General features: G+C 43.3%; 1 protein-coding gene across 1 annotated transcript in view; it reads right to left on the reverse strand.

The window, feature by feature from the left end:
- The window catches only part of PIGA (phosphatidylinositol glycan anchor biosynthesis class A), a 404,235-nt gene that overhangs the window by 251,535 nt on the left and 130,852 nt on the right, over positions 1 to 21,848 (reverse strand). The window lies entirely within an intron of this gene.

Raw genomic sequence — 21,848 nt, forward strand, 5'->3', positions numbered from 1 at the left:
CTGATGGAATGGTGCTGGTACAACAAGAGAGCTACATAAAATATCAGCACTCTTCTGTCATGGAACCATCGAGAACAGTGCAGTGTGATGCTCCCCTTTTTCAATTTGATGGAACCATCAAGAACAGCGCACTGTGGTGCTCCCCTTTTTCAATTTGAGGATAAACTTAAGTCAGAAAATAAAAAAGTTATTTACTCACCATAACTAGACATCTGCGTTGTCCATTTTCATTCTTCCTCAATGTGATGGTTATAGATCTGATCTGCAGATCCTATATGGCCGCACACTACAGACTTTGGATAAAACTCTCGAGCTCCTCCCTCTACCCATAATGCCCTAGCCCATCCCCAATACCTCATATCAAGTTTGCTGCAATAAAGCATTCAGTATATAATAAAAGAGAAGAACAGAAACTAGAGCAGGACTCAGACCCAGAACTGCCGGTTCCAACAAAAAATCCATCAGGTCACTCCAAATGACAGGAAGGGGGAAGGGGAAGGAGATGAGGAAGAATGAAAATGGATAACACAGATGCCAAGTTCTGGTGAGTACATAACTTTTATATTGGATGTTGTCCCTTTCATTCTTCCTCAACGTATGGGACACAGTCCCCAGCTATGTAAATCTTGGGTGGTCTTCATGGAAGGATATTCCAGAGAACTGCTGAACCAAAGGGAGCTCTACTTCTAGAAATTAAGTCCAATTTGTAATAATAAAGGTATGAGCATTGGATCGTGTGGCTGCTGCGCAAATATCGATGGCAGTTCTTGACCAAAATGCAGATGAAGTGGCCATATATTATATCTAGTATATAATATATCTAGTTGAGTGGGCCTTTGAAGGTTTTGGTAGAGAAAGGCCTTGCTGAGAATAAATCCAGGAAATGTAGTTCATTATCCATTTGGCCAATGTAGCTTTAGAAATTGAAGATCCCAGTCTACTAGGTGAAAAAGTGACAAACAACTGGTCTGTTTTTCTGAATTCTTTTGTTCCATGTAAGTAGAAACAGAATTGTCTATGCACATCCAAAAGATATAGCATGTGGTCCCCTTTATTTGAAAATTTTGGAAAGAAAACTGGTAAAAGAATGGTTTGATTAATATTAGATTCAGAAGCCACTTTCAGTAGAAAAGAAGAATTGGTTCAGAAGGTAACCTGCCTTTACAACAAATGATCTAGGGAGCCTTCAATGAAAGACCCTGGAGTTCAGAAATCCTTTTAACTGAAGTAATAGCCATCAAAAAGGCTGTTTTCCAAGACAGATACTTAAGTCATTTTTTGCTGAAGGTACAAAGGGTTTTTGAGTCAAACCTTGTAGTACTATTGTTAAATCCCTGGGAGGTGATGGATCTTTCACTGGAGGTCTAAGTAGAAAAGCTCCTTTTAAAAAGGTGTTACATAACTTGGAAGCAGCCAAACAGTTTTTGTCCCCTGAATGAAAATTAGATGTAGCTGCTAATTAAAATTTGACTCTGGAGAAGCTAGCACCTTCCTGAAAGAGGGAAGCTAAAAAGTTTTACAGCAGAGACAGACGCAGGGAATGGATCAATATTATTCTTCAGAGCCCAAAATGAAAATCCTTTCCATTAACTTTTGTAAATCCTTTTGGTGGAGTCTTTTTGTGAGGAAAAATGTATGGCACGTACTGGGGAAGAAAGCCTGGGCTGTCTGGCTATTAATAGAACCAGAGAAACAATGCAGTTAGCCTGATGGATGGAATACTGGGATGTTTCATCCCAGAGCGATGAGACAGAGGGTCTGGACTTATGTGCAGTATTCAAGGAGGATAGCAAAGATAAGACCAGAGAAAGGGAAACTACATTTAAAAAGAATGACTCTTCTACCGAATGGCTTTCTGTAAGAATTTTGAGAGGTACTGGTGGATAAGTGTAAAGCAGACCAGAAGGCTAAAAGCTGACTACAGCATCTCTTGGTGATTCACCTGAGGGGGGGGGGGGGGTCAGGACAAAATACCTGCTGCACTTGTTGTGGGAATATGCAAAAAGACCACAGCATGGGTGGCCCCAATGGCAGAAAATTTTCTCAGCCACTGACTGACTGACACACCACTCGTGAGGCATGAAAATGGACCTGCTGATTCTGTCCGCCAGTACACTGGATTTCCCTGCAATATGTGTTGCTACTAGTAAGCGGTTGGAGGAAATCACCCATTGTCACACTCTCATAGCTTCTTGACAAAGGGGTAAGATCAAGTTCCCCCTTGTTTGTTGATGTACCAGACCACAGACATGTTCTTGGTCTGAAATGCAATGCTCTGAAGAGGGAATGCATCTTGAAGTGCCTGCAATACTACAAGGACTGTCTTATCTGCAGGACACTGATATGCAAATTGGTTTCTTGGGGGGCCCAAGTGTCTTGGACAATCCTTCCCAAGTAATGCCCCCCACTCCACCTGGGAGGAATCTGTACACACTGTGGCCAACAGGGGAGAAGGAATGAAAGATCAACCTAGGTAAATGTCGCCTGACTGTATCCACCAGTATATGTCCTTTTGCATATCACAGTAAGTTTGACTGCAAACAATAGGGGCTGTTAATGAATAGACCATGGAGCAACTAGAGTTCACTGACGAACACACAAAGTAATGTGCTAATGGAACTAATACTATGGACACTGCTATGGATTCTAAAGCTTGAAGAATAAGTCTGGCAGGAGGAGCAGGATGAGACAATTTGAGGAACCTGAGATCTCAGAATGCATACATGGTGAAAAGGTAAGGAAGCAATCTGATTTCTTGTGTTTAGATGGGCACCAGTACACTCCAGGCTCTGTACTGGTGTCAGTTTGGATTTGGCAATCATGACTGTTACACCTAGTGATTGACATATCTAGAGCAAACAGCTCCTGGACTGTTCTAGGAGATGCATGGTTGGGACAGTAAGAAGCCAGTCATCTAGATATGGAAACACTCTGAATCCTTTCAGTCTCAGGTGAGCTGCCACCACTGCCATACACTCGGTAAACACCCTGGGGGGTGTGGTGAGTACAAAGGGCAGTGCTCTGAAAGTACAGTTGTGTACACTTACCATAAATGTAGATGTTCAAGTGCATTCACTGTTGCAGTCATCATATTTGGGTTATCTGCCTGTAGGTAGCCCTCAGCCGGCCTGAATACCAGACTCTTCGGATTTCTGCGTCGGATGCTGTTGCTTCTTCCATGACGTCAGGTCGTCAGGGGTATAAAACATGTAGTAGACACCATTACATCAGTTTTTCATGCCCCAGATGTCAGGTGCCCCCACAATAGCAAGAAATTATATGGTATGGAACACCCCAAGCAAACAGCAAATACACAAGATATAATATATATACCAAATAAGAAGGAAAGATAGAGCTAAGAAAAGTCAGGGGGCTGGAGGGAGGCTAACCAGGACTGCAACAGTGAATACACTCGAACATCTACATTTATGATAAGTGTACACAACTGTACTATGTTCTTTGTATTTCACTGTTGCAGTCATCACATTTGGGTTGATTCCCAAAGCTAAGGAAGGGAGGAGGAAGTCAGAGAGCATTAGGGTCAGCTATTAAGCCCTGCAAGACTGCAGTGGCAAATCCAGCTCTGGATTTAGAAAAAATAGGCATGTGGTAATGCTTGGTGAAGGTATGTAGAGAGCTCCAGATAGCAGCTTCTAGGATGTCCCTGGTAGGGACTCCTAAGGCTGCAGAGGTAGATGTAGCCCTGGTGGAATGTGATCTTATCCCCTGTGGGGTAGGTTTTATATGGTGCTTGTAGCAGAAATTAATGCAATGGGCTATCCGTTTGGAAATGGTTTGCTTTGAAATGGCCTTACCCTCTGCTCCTGCAGCAAAGCCAACTAGCAGCTGTTCAGATTTTCTGAGAGGCTTAGTCCTGTCCAAATAAAATCTAAGTTGTCTGTGCACGTCCAGAAAGTGCAGTATTCATTCCCCTTTGTTTTGTTGATTAGGGAAAAAGGTAGGCAAAGGAATGGACTGATTTTGGGTCACACCAGACACCACCTTGGGCATAAAGGAAGGATTGGTCCTGAGGGAAACCCTGTCTGGATGGAAGATAATGAAGGGTTCCACTGCCATGAGGGCCTGTAACTCAGACACTCTTCTTGCTGAAGTGATGGCTAGAAGGAAGGCTGTTTTCCAAGAAAGGAATTTCAATTCGGCTGCTGCAGCTGGCTCAAAAGGAGGGGGGGGGGTGAGCTTTTCCAATACAGAGATAAGGTCCCAGGTTGGAGTGGGGGGCTCTCCTGGGGGGAGGTCTTAAATTTTTGGCCCCTCTAAGGAACTGTTTTAGCAGGGGGTGAGAGAAGAGGGGTGGCTCAGTATTATAATGTGCTGAAATGGCAGAGGCATGAATTTTAACTGACGAAAATGGTAGGCCCTTGTGGAGCATTTCTGTTAAGTACTGAAGAATAGGAGGTAAGCTGGGCACAGCTGTGCCCATCCCCTGAGTCTGGCTCCAGGAACAGTATCTTTTCCACGTTTTAGCATAGGATTTTCTAGTACTAGGCCTCCTTGCCTCCAGAATGACATCTAGCACCTGCTTACTGAGGGATGCTATTGGAGAGCTCAAGGAATTAGCCAGGCTGCAAAGTTCAGGGTTTGAAGCTGAGGGTGCAGAACCTGGCCTGCCTGCTGGGACAGCAGGGAAGGGGTCTGAGGCTGGTGCCATGGTTCCAGCAGTGTCATACTGCGCAATAGGGGGAACCAGTCTGGTGCAATCAGTATTGTCCTTGGCTTGTCCTGTTTGATCTTTAGCAGAACCTTCGAGAGGAGAGGCAGAGGAGGGAAAGCATAAACCGAGAGGCTTTCACAGGTAAAGGACAGGGCATTCACTTTTCAAGCTTGACTGTGGGGAGTCCTTGTGCAGAATTTGTCCAATTGGTAGTTCTGAAGGGAGGCAAATAGGTCTACCTCTGGAGTTCCTCATTTGTTCCTCCCCCATTTGTTCCTCAAGAGGTCGAATATTTTTGGTTCTAGTTTCCATTCGTGTGGGTCCATGAGATTTCTGCTTAAGTCATCTTCCAGTGAATTTAGCTTGCCTGACAGGAATTGAGTTTGTAGGTGCACTTGGTAGCTCAAGGCTGTGTTCCATAGAGCCATGGCTAGTCTGCAGAGAGGGTACGAGTGGGCTCTCCCTCCGCTTGTTTATGTACCACATAACTGTGGTGTTGTTTGTCTTTACCAATAGTTGTCCTGGAAGAATGCAGTCTTTGAAGGCTGTCAGAGAATTCTGTACAGCTAACATTTCTTTTTGATTGATATGCAAGTGCATCTGTCTCGGGTTGCATTTACCCTGAATGCACTGCCCTGCCAAATGAGCCCCCCATGCATAGTCTGATGAGTATGTTGCTAGGGTTTGGGCGGCAGGGGCTACAGTTAAAGGGAGCCCCTTGTTGTGGTAGCAGGCCTCTGCCCACCAAAGGAACTCTGTCTTTATACAAGGAATGGTAGGAATCATTGATTCTAGGTCCTGGGAATGTTGACACCATAGGCTTTTTAGATACCATTGTAGTTTCATCATATGCAGTCTTGCATATGGAATTAGTAGAATGCAAGAGGCCATGAACCCCAGGGCTTGCAGAATTTTCCTTGCAGATAGCCGAGGTTTTGTGGCCAATAATTTTAAGTAGGTTGTCAAATAAACTTGTTTCTCCGGAGTGAGGAAAGCCATCTGGGAAGTTGTGTTCAAGCTTGCTCCCAGGAATACAATCTGTTGGCAGGGTACTAGGTGAGATTTCTTTTCGTTTATGGTGTACCCCAATGAGGTTAGAAGTTTCTTTATAAGTGCCAGATGTTGTAATAGCAAGTCCTAGCTGCCTGCCTGAATGAGACAATCGTCCAAGTAGGGGTATATCTGAATATTTCTCTGCCTGCAAAATGCAATGGCTGGAGCTAAACACTTTGTGAATTCCCTGGGCTCAGTAGATAAGCCAAAGGGAAGTGCAGAGAACTGATAGTGCATGGAGCCTGCCCTGAAGCGTAGGTATTTCCTGCAAGATTCCCTTACTGGAATGTGCAGGTAAGCTTAGTTTAAGTCTAAGGTTGCCAGCCAGGCATCTTTGCCTAGCATAGGAAGAAGCTGTTGAAGTGTTAGCATTTTGAATTTTGGGATTACCAGAAAGGTGTTTAGAATAGAGAGGTCCAGGACAGGACGCCTGGAGCTATCTTTTTCTGGGTACCAGGAAAAGTCTTGAATAAAAACCTTGTCCCCTTTGTTCTGATGGGACAGGTTGAATAGCCTTAATACTTAGAAGAGAGAGAACCTGCTGTTGGGCCTCCGCCTACTGATTTGGGGGTAGGTCTGGCCAACAGTTTGGGGATGGCAATGTGTGGAAGTGGAATCTGTACCCTTGGGAAACTATGTTCAAGACCCATTTTTCCTGGGTAATGAGTTCCCAGTTTTTTTGCATGCAGGGCGAGCTTTCCTCCTAAGGGAGTAGGCAGTTGAGCAGGGCTTGGAAGGGTTAAGGTTAAGTCATTGTGCCCTTTTTTCTGTAGGGGGTGGCTTACTACTCCCTGCTTTGGAAGTGGGAGCCCCCCACTGCTTAGGCCTGTGCGCAGCCTGAGACTGTAATCTAGGTGGTGTGCTGTTTCCGGGTTTGGACTGAAGGCCTGGAAGAGACTGGAAAGGACCAATTCTTTGTAGGCCAATGCCTACTAAATCTGGGAGGCTGTACTTGTAGGAAATCTTTAACAGTTTGCATAGATTTAGCTTTTTCATCCATCCTTTTGAGGACTACTTCTGCTTTGTTGCCAAAAAGGTGGTCTTGGTTTAAGGGAGCATCCAGTAACTTAGCTTTAACATGATCTGACAAGTTTTGCTCCTTAAGCCAAGCACGCCTTCTAAGTACAGACCCAGTGACAGCAGCCCTGCAAGATGCTTCTAAAGCGTCAAAACCATATTGCAAAGTATGTTTACCAACTTGTTCTGCAGAATGCATTAAATCCTGTAATTCTTTTTGTACAGCACAGTCAGGAATCAACATCATTTTCTGTTTAAGTAATCTGATAATATGCTGCTGATACTTTAACATGTGAAACTCGCAATTTAAAGCCTTAATGGCTAAAGTAGCAGAAGTGTATACCTTCTTAACCCAACTGTCTAAAGCTCTAGAGTCCCTATCAGAAGGGGTAGGATTTTTAACAGTAGTAGCCTTAATGCCTTCTGGTCCTTGAGAAATGGTCTCTGAATCCACAGTAGGATTCTTGAAGAGGAATTTGTGAGAGTCAGGTACTCTGTAGTACCTGTCAGGTTTCCTGGGAGCTGGAGGCAAAGTGTCTGGGGAAAGGCTGGATTCCAGGAAAACATCTACAATCTGCAGAACAGGAGGGACAGCTAGAGGCCTGTGTTGAGGCAAGAGTAAGAATTCCCTAAGTCTCTTTTTGGACTCAGAATAGTCCTGGCTTTCCCAGCGGAAATGCTCCCCAAGGGTATGCAAGGTTTCACCAAAAGAAAAATCCTCTGGAGGGGAAGCACAGGAAATGGAATCCTCTGTATCAGAATCTTCATAAGCAGATAAATCCTGGTAGTCAGAAGATATCAGATTCCTGATCAGAAGAATCAGAAAGAAAATCAGTTCTAAGTCTCACAGAGGGGGAAGGCTGGCTTCCCCTTATTGAAGTAATAAGGTCTTCAGCCATTCTAATCATTTGTTTTTGTGGCATATGAGCCTGAGAATGCAGTTTGGTCATCAGTTTTCTAGGCATAGTGCGAGCTTTAGGCCTGAGGAATTCGGGATTCTTAGCTTGAAAAGAAGTCGTCGGTTTAATATGAAAATCGGTAGGCCTGAATACACCCTCAGAAGCCGGTGCCTGCACAGTGGCTCCAGACCCATCCAAGGTAGAGACATCCGCATGCTCCATAGTCGAAGAAGCATCTTGCGGCATACCAGACTCCGAATGGGTCTCAGTAGAGGCCTGCGAATCTGCAGTAGCAGATATCATGGGCTGTGAAAGCACCTCACTGAGTACCGGCGGACTGGCAACTAGCTTAACGGAAGCGCCATCATCAGTTTTGGACCTATGCAGTCTGTCTCTGTCTTTATCCTTATGTTTTTTTGGGTGATCGGTAGTCGGATGGCTTAACGAAGCCATTTTGGAGTATGGACCTCAAGAACGAAAGAATTTAGCTACTAAAATAGCCAACGACGAATAATTCGGGTGTTGAACAAGGCACAAAACTGTCAGCGAGGGACGCCGTGGTCTGGGCCTAAACAGATGACGCAGTAAGAATGAAAATCTATATGATGTGTTTGCTTTCCACAGGCAAGACAATTGTTAATTTTTTCTGACATCAGAACAAGAAAAAAGGATCCCGCTTCGGGGTACTTATCTTTATGAAGACTTCAGGTCTGAAACTCAAAAAGGAAATTTCAGGAGTCAACCGACCGGCACTTGCAAATTGCTTCTGCTTCAGGCACCGCACAGCAAGAAAGACTGATGTAATGGCATCAGCTGCATGTTTTATACCCCTGATGACCTGACGTCACGGAAGAAGCGACAGCATCCGACGCAGAAATCTGAAAACTCTGGTATTCAGGCCGGCTGAGGGCTACCTGCAGGCAGATAACCCAAATGTGATTATCGCAACAATAAAACACGAAGAACATCTGGTAGTGACTAGCTCCCAGCCAAAAGTGCAAATGTCTCCTGGACTGGCTGTATATTTTGATGTGATAGTACACATCCTGAAGATCGATGGAGCACATCTAATCATCCTTCTGTAGAAGTAGAATGGAATGAACTGTGATAATTCAGAACTTTGACTTGCCCACAAATTGGTTCAGATTGCCTAAATCTAAAATTTTTCTATGCTCCCTTTGTCTTTTTTTTGAACTACAAACAACCTTGAATAAGTTCCAAATCCTGTCTGGTCTGGCAGGACCTCCTGGATGACTCTTTTGTCCAGCAGATTTTGAATTTCTTGAGTTGCAGCTTTCCTCTGACTGGGAAGAACATCAGGGAGCTTCTTTCTTTTGAAATTGAGAATCTAACAAAAGGGTATGAAGTATCCTATGGATATTATTTTTAGCACCCAAGAATCTTTTGTACAGCAGCTCAGGCTACTGGATGCAAGGAAAAGGCTTCCCCAACTACCTCCAGAGGAGGACAGTCAGGCAGTCCTTCAGGAGCGCTGAAAGGGACTATGCAGAAACAAATCTCGGGAACCCTGATTTTGCTGGCTTCCTCTGCCACAAGGACGTCTTACATTCAAACTAGCTCCTCTGCTTCTGAAGGAGGTGTCTTAGCATGAATCCTGGAAAGATCCCTGGGATTTATGGAACCACATTTTCTTGCTATCTCTCGGATTCCTAGAAAAAGATCATAGTCTGACATAGGAATTTGCTTTTCTACCCCTCAAAGTCTTGCTATCTTGCTCACTGCAGGAAAATGTTTCTTTCACAGAAGAAAGAAACAAGGATATTCCATCAAAGAAACCATTGATGAAAGGCTCAAAAAAAATCACATAGCTACATCAGGCATCTCTCTTTACAGCAATGCCTTAAAAGGCTACCCGTGAGGTACCTTCTGCTGCATGACAGATTAACCTCATGGATGCAATGGAAATAGACAAAAAAAGAGTGGCCAGCTGAGAAGATGACCTTCTGAAATATTCTACAGGCATGGACTTGGAGGGATTTTGATAGTTCTTTTGTCAGATCTCTTTATAGTCTTGTAAAGTGTGCCAGGTAATTCAAGGACTTCAGGGCAAAGGTCTGAAGCAAATGCATGCTTTCCAAATCTGTCCAGAGTGCTAGATTCCCAGTTAGGGGAAGGGACAAAGGAGCTTTGTTCTGATAGCTCCTTTTTGGTGGCTACCACCACAATCACTGCATTGACAGGGACTCCTTTGCTCTAGTGGGGTTTATCCTTTGGAGGGGCTAAAATCCTGTCCATACGGCACAGGATAGGTTCAACCAAATCAGGTTCCTTCCGCAAAAGACTAGGTCAATAAGCTCATTGGCAGAGGAAGTCACCCAAGCTGCAGATGGGCTAGCACCAAAATCCTCCAGAAATACTGACTCCTCAGGAGAAGGATTACCAATGAACCAACCATCCTTCTGCTTAAGGATTTCTAAAATGTCTCCAAATGAGACATCAGGTGGTGATCTGGGGGAATCCTTCCCCTTCCTTGAAATCAGCATCCTCAGTGTGAGATTCCAAAGGGAAATCCATGTGTCTCTTTTTGCATAATCTTTTCAGGTGGGCCTCCTCAGGGGGCTGTTCTGGGAAGGTGTCCAAAGAGGGGGGTAATTCTTCTATGGAAACCATCTGGATGCTAGATGGAACTGGCTGCCCTTGTGGGGTAGGTCTGATGAGATCAGAGCTCAGAACCGTAGCGGGGAAAAAGGGTAGGATCTGAGGACGCATGAGAAACTGGATCCCTATAACAAGATAAGACCCTTTCCACAACCTTAAAAGCTGATGGACTCAGAGAAGCTGTGGCCTGCCACACAGGAGCTGAAAATTCCAGCACAGACAATCCATGCTTCAGCTGTCCAATACCAAGGCTCTGAGGAGCAGGGATGGATCTGACATAATCAGAGTAGACCCCAGCCTCACAGATCCGAAAAGGATGTTTCGGCTCTGGGACTAGTCTCAATTCAAAGGCATAGGAGCAGAACTGGTAGGGATATTGTTGGATTTGAAGAAATTCTCCTTAGATCAGACACTGAAACTCTCGGAACTGTAAGATCCTGGGACTCTGAAATCGAAGGATGGAATGGAGAAGGAGATAAAACTACATGGGTAGTTGTAGGAAGGCTCACAGATCCAATGGGAGACGGAACAGGTAGAACCCCCATCTGGATCTGAGCTCTGAAGAACTTTCACACCATCCTATCCAAATCTATTTCAGAAAGACTCCTTGAGGACCTGATGGATGACGTAGTAGATGGAGGTCTGGAATGCTTTTCTGATGCTCGCATAAATGGAGAGTGGAGCTGAGGGGAGACAACATCCACCATAAACTCTGGAGCAGAGGGGAGACAAGATCCAGCATGAACTCAGGTCAGGGAGTCCTTGGTGTGCATGAAGTGCTAGGCATGGAATCTGATGATTTTGGATTCGCACTCTTCGGACGGCTGGATGATATGACAATAGGATCCAAAGGCTTAAGGATCCAAAGGCTGAGGGTACAAAGTTAGTCGTTTCAGATCTGATGATTTAGGAATTTTCTGTGGTGGCTCTGAGGAAGTTTTTGGAGATTTCAGAGGGGAAAGTTTCCTGTGCTCTGAAGGAGCTTTTGAAGATTTACTAGGAGTTTGAACCCCTGAGGAGAATGAAGATGAAGGCAGAAGCAATCTCTTAGGGACAAACTTGTTATGTCTGTCAGCTATGGCTCTAGAACTGAACCCCACACAAACAGTTCAGTTTGTATTTAAGTGAGCCACTTCTAAGCAATAAATGCACTCCCTGTGGGCATCCGAGTTAGGGATTTTATGCCCACAGGAAGTGCATTTCTTAAAACCTGTTGGTTTATCAACCATGACAGAAAGTACAGTTTTGTACCTACCATAAATGTAGATGTTCGAGGATCCACATTGCTGCAGTCCTAACTATTGGGTAGTCCGCTGTCCAGTCGGCCCGAATACCAAAGTATATGGCTGACGTCGGTCAGGGCGCATTAGACTGACGTCAGTACGTCAGGGTACTAATGCGCATGACCGACGTCATATCCTCAGTCTTTTCTTGCCCCAGATGTCAGAAGACCCTGAAAAGATAAGGCCAAAACCAAAACTCCCAAAATACCTGCACCAAAAATATATGTACAATATATAAACAAGTAGCAGAATATAACCTCACCTACACAACCACCCCTAAACACAGAAGGAGAGGAGGGTGGGTAAATTGGACTGCAGCAATGTGGATCCTCGAACATCTACATTTATGGTAGGTACAAAACTGTACTATGTTCTTCATTCCACATTGCTGCAGTCCTAACTATTGGGTAGAATCCCAAAGCAGAGGTAAGGGAGGCTGGCAAATCATAAGGAAGCAGGAACTGACAACATGCCTTGCAAAATAGCTGTGGCAAAACCAGCCCTAGACTTAGAGTAGAGAGGAAGGTGATAATGCTTAGTGAAAGTATGCACTGAACTCCAAGTAGCTGCCTCCAAAATATCCTTAGTTGCCACCCCCCTTAGAAATGCTGTAGAAGTGGCAGTAGCCCTAGTGGAATGAGGCCTAATCCCAGCTGGAATATCCTTGCCATGATGGGAATAACAAAATATAATGCAACACCCAATCCACCTAGAAATAGTTTGCTTCGACACAGGCTTGCCCTTTGAACTCAAAGCAAAAGAAACAAACAACTGCTGAGACTGCCTAAAATCCTTAGTCCTGCTCAAATAATAACGCAATAGCCTGTGTACATCTAAAGTGTGCAAAATCTTTTCCCCTTTATTTTGGGGATCTGCATAAAAGGTAGGCAAATGAATAGTTTGGTGTAAAGCCACACTAGAAACCACCTTAGGCATAAAGGAACGTTTAGTTCGTAAAGATACCGTATCCTTATGAAAAATCAACAGACGCGCCACTGCCATAAGGGCCTGCAACTCAGAAACCCTTCTTGCAGAAGTAATGGCCAACAAAAAAGCAGTCTTCCATGACAAGTATTTCAATTCAGCAGTAGCCGCAGGCTCAAAAGTTGTAGAGTAAGTTTCTCCAACACAAAATTGAGATCCCAAGCAGGAGTAGGAGCTCTACGTGGGGGTCTTATATTCTTTGCCCCTCTAAGAAATTGCTTGAACAAAGGATGCGAAAACAATGGTGGGTCACAATCATAGTGAGCTGAAATTGCTGCAGCATGAATCTTAATGGAAGAGAAAGACAAACCTTTGTCCAGTAACTCAGTAAGATATTGAAGAGCCACACTCAAATTTGGCTCAGTAATCTCCAAATTGTTTGCTGCACTCCAAAATAAAAATCTCTTCCATTTTTCTGCGTACACTTTCCTTGTACTAGGTCTTCTGGCTTCCATAATCACATTCAAAACTTGTTGAGGAAGCTGAGACCTGCTGTCTTTCAAAACAGAATATGCCAGGCTGTTAGATGTAGAGAGTGAAGCTTGACATTGAGCAGATGACCGTCCTCTGAGACAACAGGTGTGGAATCAAGGGTAAAGGCCATGGAGGCTCCTTACCAGACTCCTCAGTAATGGGTACCAGTGCTGCGAGGCCAATCTGGAGCTATTAAAATCATCCTTGGCTTGTCTTGTCTGACCTTTAGAAGCACCTTTGGAAGAAGAGGCAGAGGTGGAAAGGCATACACATGAAGATTTGTCCAACTGAAAGAAAGAGCATCCACTTTCCAAGCTGTGTGATGAAATCCTTAGGTGCAAAACTTTGGCAGCTGGTGGTTTAGTGGAGAAGCGAACAGATCTATGTCTGGAGTTCCCCATGACACTGTCAATTTTGAAATACATGAAGATCCAGTTTCCACTCATGGGGATCCATGATTTGTCTGCTTAATACATCTGCTAAGGAGTTCTGTGCTCGGCAGAAACCTTGCCTGAAGAGTTAGTTGCAGACTGGCGCAGTCTCCCATAAAATCATTGCTTGTCTGCACAATGGGTAAGAATGTGTTCCCCTTGTTTGTTGATGTACCACATGACAGTTGTGTTGTCTGTTAGAATCAACACCTGCCCTGGAAGAAGTAACTCCTTGAAAGCAATTAATGCAAACTGAACTGCTAACATCTCTTTCATGTTGATATGTAGATGCTGTAGTCTGGCAGGCCACTTGTCTTGTATCCACTTTCCATTTAGATGAGCTCCCCAAGCAATATCTGAGGCATCTGTCGTTAGAATCTGACTTGCCTCTGGCCGGGTCACAGAGAGTCCCTTGTTTAGGTGACATTCCTGAGCCCACCACAAAAATTCCTTTTGAATGCAAGGTATTATTTGAATGACAGTGTCCAAATCCTGGCAGTGCTGTGTCCACAGATTTTGAGATACCATTGTAGCTTCCTCATATGCAGTTTGGCATTGGGAAGCACCAGAATACAAGATGCCATGAACCCTAAGGCTTGAAGGACTGTCCTTGCAGTCAGCCCGGACTGAAGAGATAGATGATGGAAGTAACTGGAAAGATTCTTTTGTTTGTCCGGGGTAAAAAGGCCATCTGGGCTGCTGTATTCAGTCTCACACCCAGAAAGCACATGTCTTGAGAGGGTACTAGACTGGACTTTATTTCGTTCACAGAATACCCTAGGCATCTTAGCACTGCTATGACATATTCCAGATGCTGTAGAAGATTTTCTTTTTCTTGAGCCAGAATCAGGCAGTCGTCCAAGTAAGGATAGATTTGGATTCCTTTTAGCCTGAAGTAAGCTATCACTGGAGCCAGAACCTTTGTGAATACTCTGGGCAGTAGATAAGCCAAAGGGCAATGCAGAGAACTGATAATGAGAATTTCCAGCTCGAAAACGCAGATACTTCCTGCAACTTAGTCTTATTGGCACATGAAGGTAAGCTTCCTTGAGATCTAAAGTTACCATCCAGTGATCTTTGCCCAGCAGAGGTAAAAGCTGTTGTAACGTCAACATTTTGAACTTGGGAATGTCCAGATAAGTGTTGAGGATAGATAAATCCAGAATTGGTCTCCACGTGTTCCCCTTCTTTGGTACTAGGAACAGGCGAGAATAAAATCCTAGGCCCTTTCCGGCACAGGAACCGACTGAATGGCCCCTATTTGGAGCAACAGAGAAATTTGCTTGTGAGCCTCTGTTCTTTGAAGAGGAGGAATGTCTGGCATGCCTTTGAAAGGAGGCAAGGTATGGAAATAAAACCTGTAACCGTGGTGAATAATATCCAGAACCCATCTGTCTTGGGTAATTAAATCCCAATTTTCTTTGAAAAGAGACAGCCTTCCTCCCAAAGGTGCTGCCAGGCGAGAACGTACTGGCAGCTGAAAAGGCAGGTCATTGGGTCTGCTTACGAAAGGACTGACCCCTGCCCTCACCAGAAGTCTGAGCAGGGGAACTCCCTGTCCTAGGCCTAAAAGAACCCTGAGCTCTGCCCCTATCACGTCTAGACCTACCCCTAGACTGGGAATCATAAGCCGGATAAGTCCATCCCTTAGTAGGCCAATTTCTACTAAACTTCGGAGGCTGCACCTGCAAAAAATCTTTAACAGTTTGCATAGACTTAGCCTTGTCCTCCATTTTCTTCAAAACTGCTTCCACAGGCGAACCAAACAACACATCAGACTGTAAAGGAGCATCCAAAATCCTTGTCTTAACATGCTCAGCTAAATTCTGATCTCTCAGCCAGGCGTGCCTACGAAGAACAGAACCAGTGGCAGCCACCCTGGAGGAGGCCTGCACAGCATCAAAACCACACTGCAAGGAATGTTTACCCACCTGTTTAGACACATGAACGAAATCCTGCAACTCTTTACACTCAATACCTTCAGCCAGAGCATCCACCTTAGATTTCAACTGTGAAAGTAGATAATTCTGATATTTTAACATGTGAAACTGACAATTCAATGCCCTCATGGCTAAAGTGGAAGAAGTATACACTTTCTTTCCCCATCTATCCAAAGCCCTTGCCTCTTTATCAGGAGGGACAGGATTTTTAACAACTGAGGCCTTCACACCTTTAGGCCCCTGAGAGACAGTTTCCGGGTCTGCCCTAGGACTCTTAAAAAGATACTTATGAGCTTCAGGCACCCTATAATACCTATCCGGTTTAACTGGGGCAGGAGGCAAAGAATCAGGATTCAGGGAAGCCTCTGCAAACACATCTTCCACCACATTCAAAACAGGAGGTATAGCTAAAGGCCTATGTTGGGGTAAAAACAAGAATTCCCTAAGCCTTTTCCTGGAATCAGAGAAATCTTGACCTTCCCATTTAAAATGTTCCCTCATGGAATGCAGAGTCTCTGAAAATGAAAAATCCTCAGGAGGAGAAGCAGAAGGAGTAGAATCATCCACATCCGAATCAGAATAAGGAGGGTACTCCTGCAAGTCTTCAGCCGAAGACTCCGAAGCCTCCGAGCATTGCTCAAAACTCTCAAACTCAGGTTCCACCCTAGGCCTCTTATCAGGAGGGGCATAGAACCCCTAATCATAGTAATCAAATCCTCTGCCATTTTAAGCATATGTTTCTTAGGCAAAGATCCTGAAGCACTAGGAGAAACCCCACAGAAGCTAAACTTGGCCTGCCCCTCAAAGAAGCCTTGGAAACTGAAGGGAGGCTCTAACCACCTTAGGAAGAGAGGGAAGAACAGCCACCTGAGAAGGCCCCACAGCCTGGCCTACTTGCTGAGAGGATACATCCTGTAACAGTAAAGTCTCTCCCTGAGACTCCAAAGAAACACCTGGCAAAACCTCCGGCTCCACTGAGCCTTCCAAAGAACCGTCGTCTGGGACTGTCGGTTCCTCCACCCTAGGCTTTGCTGCTTTATCTTTGCGCTTTTTAGCGAAGCGGCCGGAGCATCCGGCGGCATTTTATAATTACAACGCTTCCCACACACCAACCTGCTACACTCTCACCTTCTCTTCATAGTGCGCTTGTTAAATTTCGCACAAGCGCGGCATCCAACAACGTCGTGCTCAGGCCCTAAACAAGGTATACACAAAGTATGGTAATCCCTATGAGGTATCTGTTTCCCACAAGAAATACAGTTATTCACTTTTCTGACATCCGGTTAAATACTGAGGCAAGAAAAACCAAAATATTCCCCACGGGTACTTAGCCAACTTTGATTCGGTCTGAAACTCTGACTTCAGAAACTTTCAGAGCGCCAACCTGCACTCGCAAAATTGCTTCTGCATCGGACCATGCGGCAAAAAAGACTGGGGATATGGCGTCGGTCATGCGCATTAGTACCCTGACGTACTGACGTCAGTCTAATGCGCCCTGACCGACGTCAGCCATATACTTTGGTATTCGGGCCGACTGGACAGCGGACTACCCAATAGTTAGGACTGCAGCAATGTGGAATGAAGAACATCAATCCACAGAATAAAAGGTATAAAAGACAAAGAAATTATTTTTTTTTAATAAAAATGTAAACACCAGCAATTGTAAGGAATAATACCATGTGTAAGAGGATAGGAATTAAGCAACAGATAGAAAGAAATAGTACCAAAAATGGTACTTGCTGGAGACTACTATAAAAATAGTAGAAGGCCTAATGCTGAAAAAAGAGGAGAAACTAATATGGTTTAAATATATTTTACATATAATAAACTATAAAGAGAGGAAGAAAATTGCTGAATGAAATGAAATTAAAGCACTTACAGCTACCTCATCGGTAAATAAATGCTACAGGAGAGGATCCCATGTCTGTGCTCGATGGTTGCAAACAAGATCTGGGGTAATGGGAATGGACTAGGGCATTATGGGTAGAAGAGCAAGCTCAAAAGTTGGATCCAAAGTCTGCAGTATGTGGCCAAGTCATCCATAACCCACACACTGAAGAATGAAAAGGACACCATCAGATCAAATTTTCTAGGTTTCCAGGCAAAGCAAGCCACATGTCATTTCTGATGCTTCTTGTCTGGAAACCTGCACACGGCATTCCACTGTACTAATAAAGAAATAAACAAGATTGCTCAGACAGTCCATTTTGCACAAGCAGTTCTAACACTTCAACTCCTGGGGAAGGATGAATCCCTAAAACTAGTTGTCATCAGCAAAGTTTCCCATGTAAATCTAAATCTGAGAGAGCAAAGAAAATGATTGTGATCCTAGAAGTCAAAAAAAAAAATAAATAAAAATTCAGAAGACAATTATGCAGTACCACTGCAGGAGAAACTCACTACCAGGTCAGAAAGCCTTGACAATGCGCTTCATATTAATGCAATATTCTGAACTTACAACTGGTGACCCAAGGCATGACATCCATCCTATCAATTCACAACCCCTAGCGGGGTCAGGGTGTCACTTTGACAGTGACAATCATCTAGACTTGGGTATTACACTACCAGGTGGCTAGCCCTGCCGCAGACCAAAGGCATGGCACTATTCATATAATCTGTGTCACAATTATTATTCTTTGGTTGAGGCAATTAGCTCAACCAAATCTGTTACAAGAAAATAATGCTTCATCTTGAAATCAATGGAATAAAATAACTCATGGAAAACCATAAAATCCACAGTAAATTGTGGTCGGCTAGATAAAGTATGAGCCAACTGCCATATATGAAAGGGGATCCTACCCTTGGACTTCTAAAAGTAATCGAGGAAGATATACAGCATACTGAATATTGAAGGTCTGTGCAAAAATGATAATTTATATATTTTTTGATAGACAGAGACGGGATGAACATCAAGTTTGTTGTTACTTCTTTTGTTTGATACCTTTAATAAGTATTTCTTCTGCAATAAACTTTCACTGTAGCACGTTTTACATTAGTTTTGTGACAGTTACACAACACTATTTCAACATTCAGGCAATGGAAACATACTTTTTGCATCAGTTTATATTGTGACCAGTGTGCATTGATGTCAATGGTGTTTGTGCATCTTGAATGTTCAAAATAATACTCTACATGTTGGGTATCTTGAAATTATCTAGTTTGGTGAATTTGGTGAACCTTTCCCATTAGCTCCCTGATCCCTTCTACCTTAGACCTCAAAATACGTACACAGAGGTAGCTGCCACCTTACTTTTAGAGTGCAATACACTCTTTTTCAGAAGGCAGCCATGGCATCAGACACGGAGATGCTAAATTCATCCAATTTTACACACTCAGCATCAGCCCATTTCAGTGCTTGTGCTGGAGACCACATCACAGAGAGCACAATATCAGAAAAATAAAGACATTTGAAGCAAAGAGAATAATGTAATTTAAAAATAATGATGCAGTTCTCATGTCCACAGGCTGGATACTTTCTAGACTATGGCTACACCTTGATATTTTTTTCCATAAAAATCACAATCAGAAAGGGAAGACAACGCATACATTTGGCACTGCTCTATACTCATCATGAATTTGTCCGATTATGACAAAGCATACATTTGGTACTGCCCTATACTTGTCATGAATTTGTCTAATTATGACAAAGCATACATTTGGCACTGCTCTATACTCATCATGAATTTGTCCGATTATGACAAAGCATACATTTGGTACTGCCCTATACTCATCATGAATTTGTCTAATTATGACAAAGCATATATTTGGCACTGCCCTATACTAGTCATGAATTTGTCCGATTAAGACAAAGCATACATTCGGCACTGCCCTATACTAGTCATGAATTTGTCTAATTGTGACAAAGCATACATTTGGCACTGCCCTATACTCGTCATGAATTTGTCTGATTATGACAAAGCATACATCTGGCACTGCCCTATACTCGTCATGAATTTGTCTGATTATGACAAAGCATACATCTGGCACTGCCCTATACTCGTCATGAATTTGTCTGATTATGACAAAGCATACATCTGGCACTGCCCTATACTCGTCATGAATTTGTCTGATTATGACAAAGCATACATTTGGCACTGCCCTATACTCGTCATGAATTTGTCCGATTATGACAAAGCATACATTCGGCACTGCCCTATACTAGTCATGAATTTGTCTGATTATGACAAAGCATACATTCGGCACTGCCCTATACTCGTCATGAATTTGTCTGATTATGACAAAGCATACATTTGGCACTGCCCTATATTCGTCATGAATTTGTCTGATTATGACAAAGCATACATCTGGCACTGCCCTATACTCGTCATGAATTTGTCTGATTATGACAAAGCATACATTTGGCACTGCCCTATACTCGTCATGAATTTGTCTGATTATGACAAAGCATACATTTGGCACTGCCCTATACTAGTCATGAATTTGTCTGATTATGACAAAGCATACAGTTGGCACTGCCCTACACTCGTCATGAATTTGCCTGATTAATACTGCTTATGGCAGCACAATTCTCACTCCAGAAATATATGTACAGAATGGTAGGTACACAGCAGTGGCCCTGGAAAGTCATACTGTTGTACCCTAAAACATAATTCCAGACTTCTTCCTACCCTTCTACTACTTGCCACTCATCTCTTTCTCACAACCCTTCTTCTCTACTCTTACACACTTGCCAAAACTACTACCACCCTACTTTCCCACTCACTTCATCCTTCTTACATTCACCTATAGAATTTTCTTGTCTCCTCCCATCTCCTTTCCTCCCTCACATTTTCCATCACTTCTAGTCCTTCTAATTCAGTCAGTCTTCAGGCTACTACACCAGCTGCTGACTAGCAAAAAAAAAACCTAAAGTATAAAAGGATGCTGCTTTTCTGCAACTTTATGTCTATTTTATGTTTTTATTATGAAAATGCTTACTAAAGTATACAATGCTACTGGTGTACTGAAATTTACTTCTATATGTTAAATTTTGATCATCACCTTCCTTTGCTCAAAACTATAATCTGCATCTGCTCAAAATTATAATCTGTATTTGTGCCTTACTGTACTATCTGCAATCACTTCATGACTATGCAGACTTTTCAAAATACTACTGAATTAATTTTCTATACTATGTATAAACTTTTAGAAAGCATTTTTATTCACTAGACACTATATACACCACACTACATTTATATTTTTTATCTCAAGTATCATTTGGAGCTTTTCTCCCCAGGCTTCTAATGAAGAGAAGACCCTGTGTCCAATCAAACTTTCCTGGTCAATAAATAAAACAAAATACTACCTTTCAGCAAGGCATCTCAGGGTATGTGGTCATATGCCTTCTCAAGGTCTATAAAAATGTAGACACTAATGACAAACTCCCATGACCCTCCCATATCCGTGGAAAGAAAAGTATTTGTTTCCTAGCTGAGCAAAGCTGTGCAGGCTCATAAGGTGCAAAATGAAGGGCATTATCAGATGCTAGGCCAGTCAAGTGCCAAACAGAAGAGACGGAATGTGAAAATAGAAAATTCATATCAGATAATCCTTCATCTGAGATTACTAAGCGTGGAAAGACATTTAGGTTTACAATCCAACAACCCCCCAATACTATTAAACTGATGATGAAGAAAATCATCTTAGAACAAACTGTTTCTGTTTGGTCTTAAATTGTTGTGAGGCTCCAATTTTCCTTTTGATAATAAAAAAAAGAGAAAAGCTTTTTGCTGTACTTGCATTCTGCTGTTTCCTTTAGCAAAATTAGGATAGGAGAAATTTTAGGAGATGTTCCTCAGAATGTAGCTCACCGCCACAAATGTTAGCTGTTTCTGGCTACCTGAGATTGCACTGACATCAGGAAATGCTAATATGAGTGTTTCCAATGTTTACCACGATTCACTATGGAGTGGTTTGTGCTTTATTTAGTTATTATTATTATTTTCTCAATGCATCCTTGCAGCCCACTCTGATGGACCTTTTGCATACTCATAAAATGAATATTATCAGAATAACTCGATCTAGGGATTGAAACAAAACACAAAATAGGACACATTGGAAGGACACACTGGAAGGAAAGAGGCTGCGGTGGTGCAGAGGTTAGCGTTGTCAACTCACAGCAAGAGGCTCTCCAGTTCGATTCTCGGCTGGAGCACCTTCTGTGCGGAGTCTGCATGTCCTTCCCCTGTTCGAGTGAATTTAAAAGACATGCAGGTAGGTGCGTGTGTGGGTGTGCCTTCTTTGAAGGTTGGGCGCCAGGCTGTCAACTCGACACTGTAAAAATTCACTGCCAATCATTAGCGGACCAGAGTCCCGCTGTGGCTACCCCTAACCAGGAAAAGCTGAAAGACAGGACACATTGGAAGGACAGGTATGTGTCTCAGAGAATCCCTATCTTTGGAATGGGCTTCCCATCCATGTGAAACACACCTTTTCCGTAACCCTATTCAAGAGAAGCCTAGACCAGCGGATGGGAA

The sequence above is a fragment of the Protopterus annectens genome, chromosome 5.part1 (assembly GCF_019279795.1).
Source record: "Protopterus annectens isolate FY-2018-M chromosome 5.part1, PAN1.0, whole genome shotgun sequence".
Taxonomy (NCBI): domain Eukaryota; kingdom Metazoa; phylum Chordata; order Ceratodontiformes; family Protopteridae; genus Protopterus; species Protopterus annectens.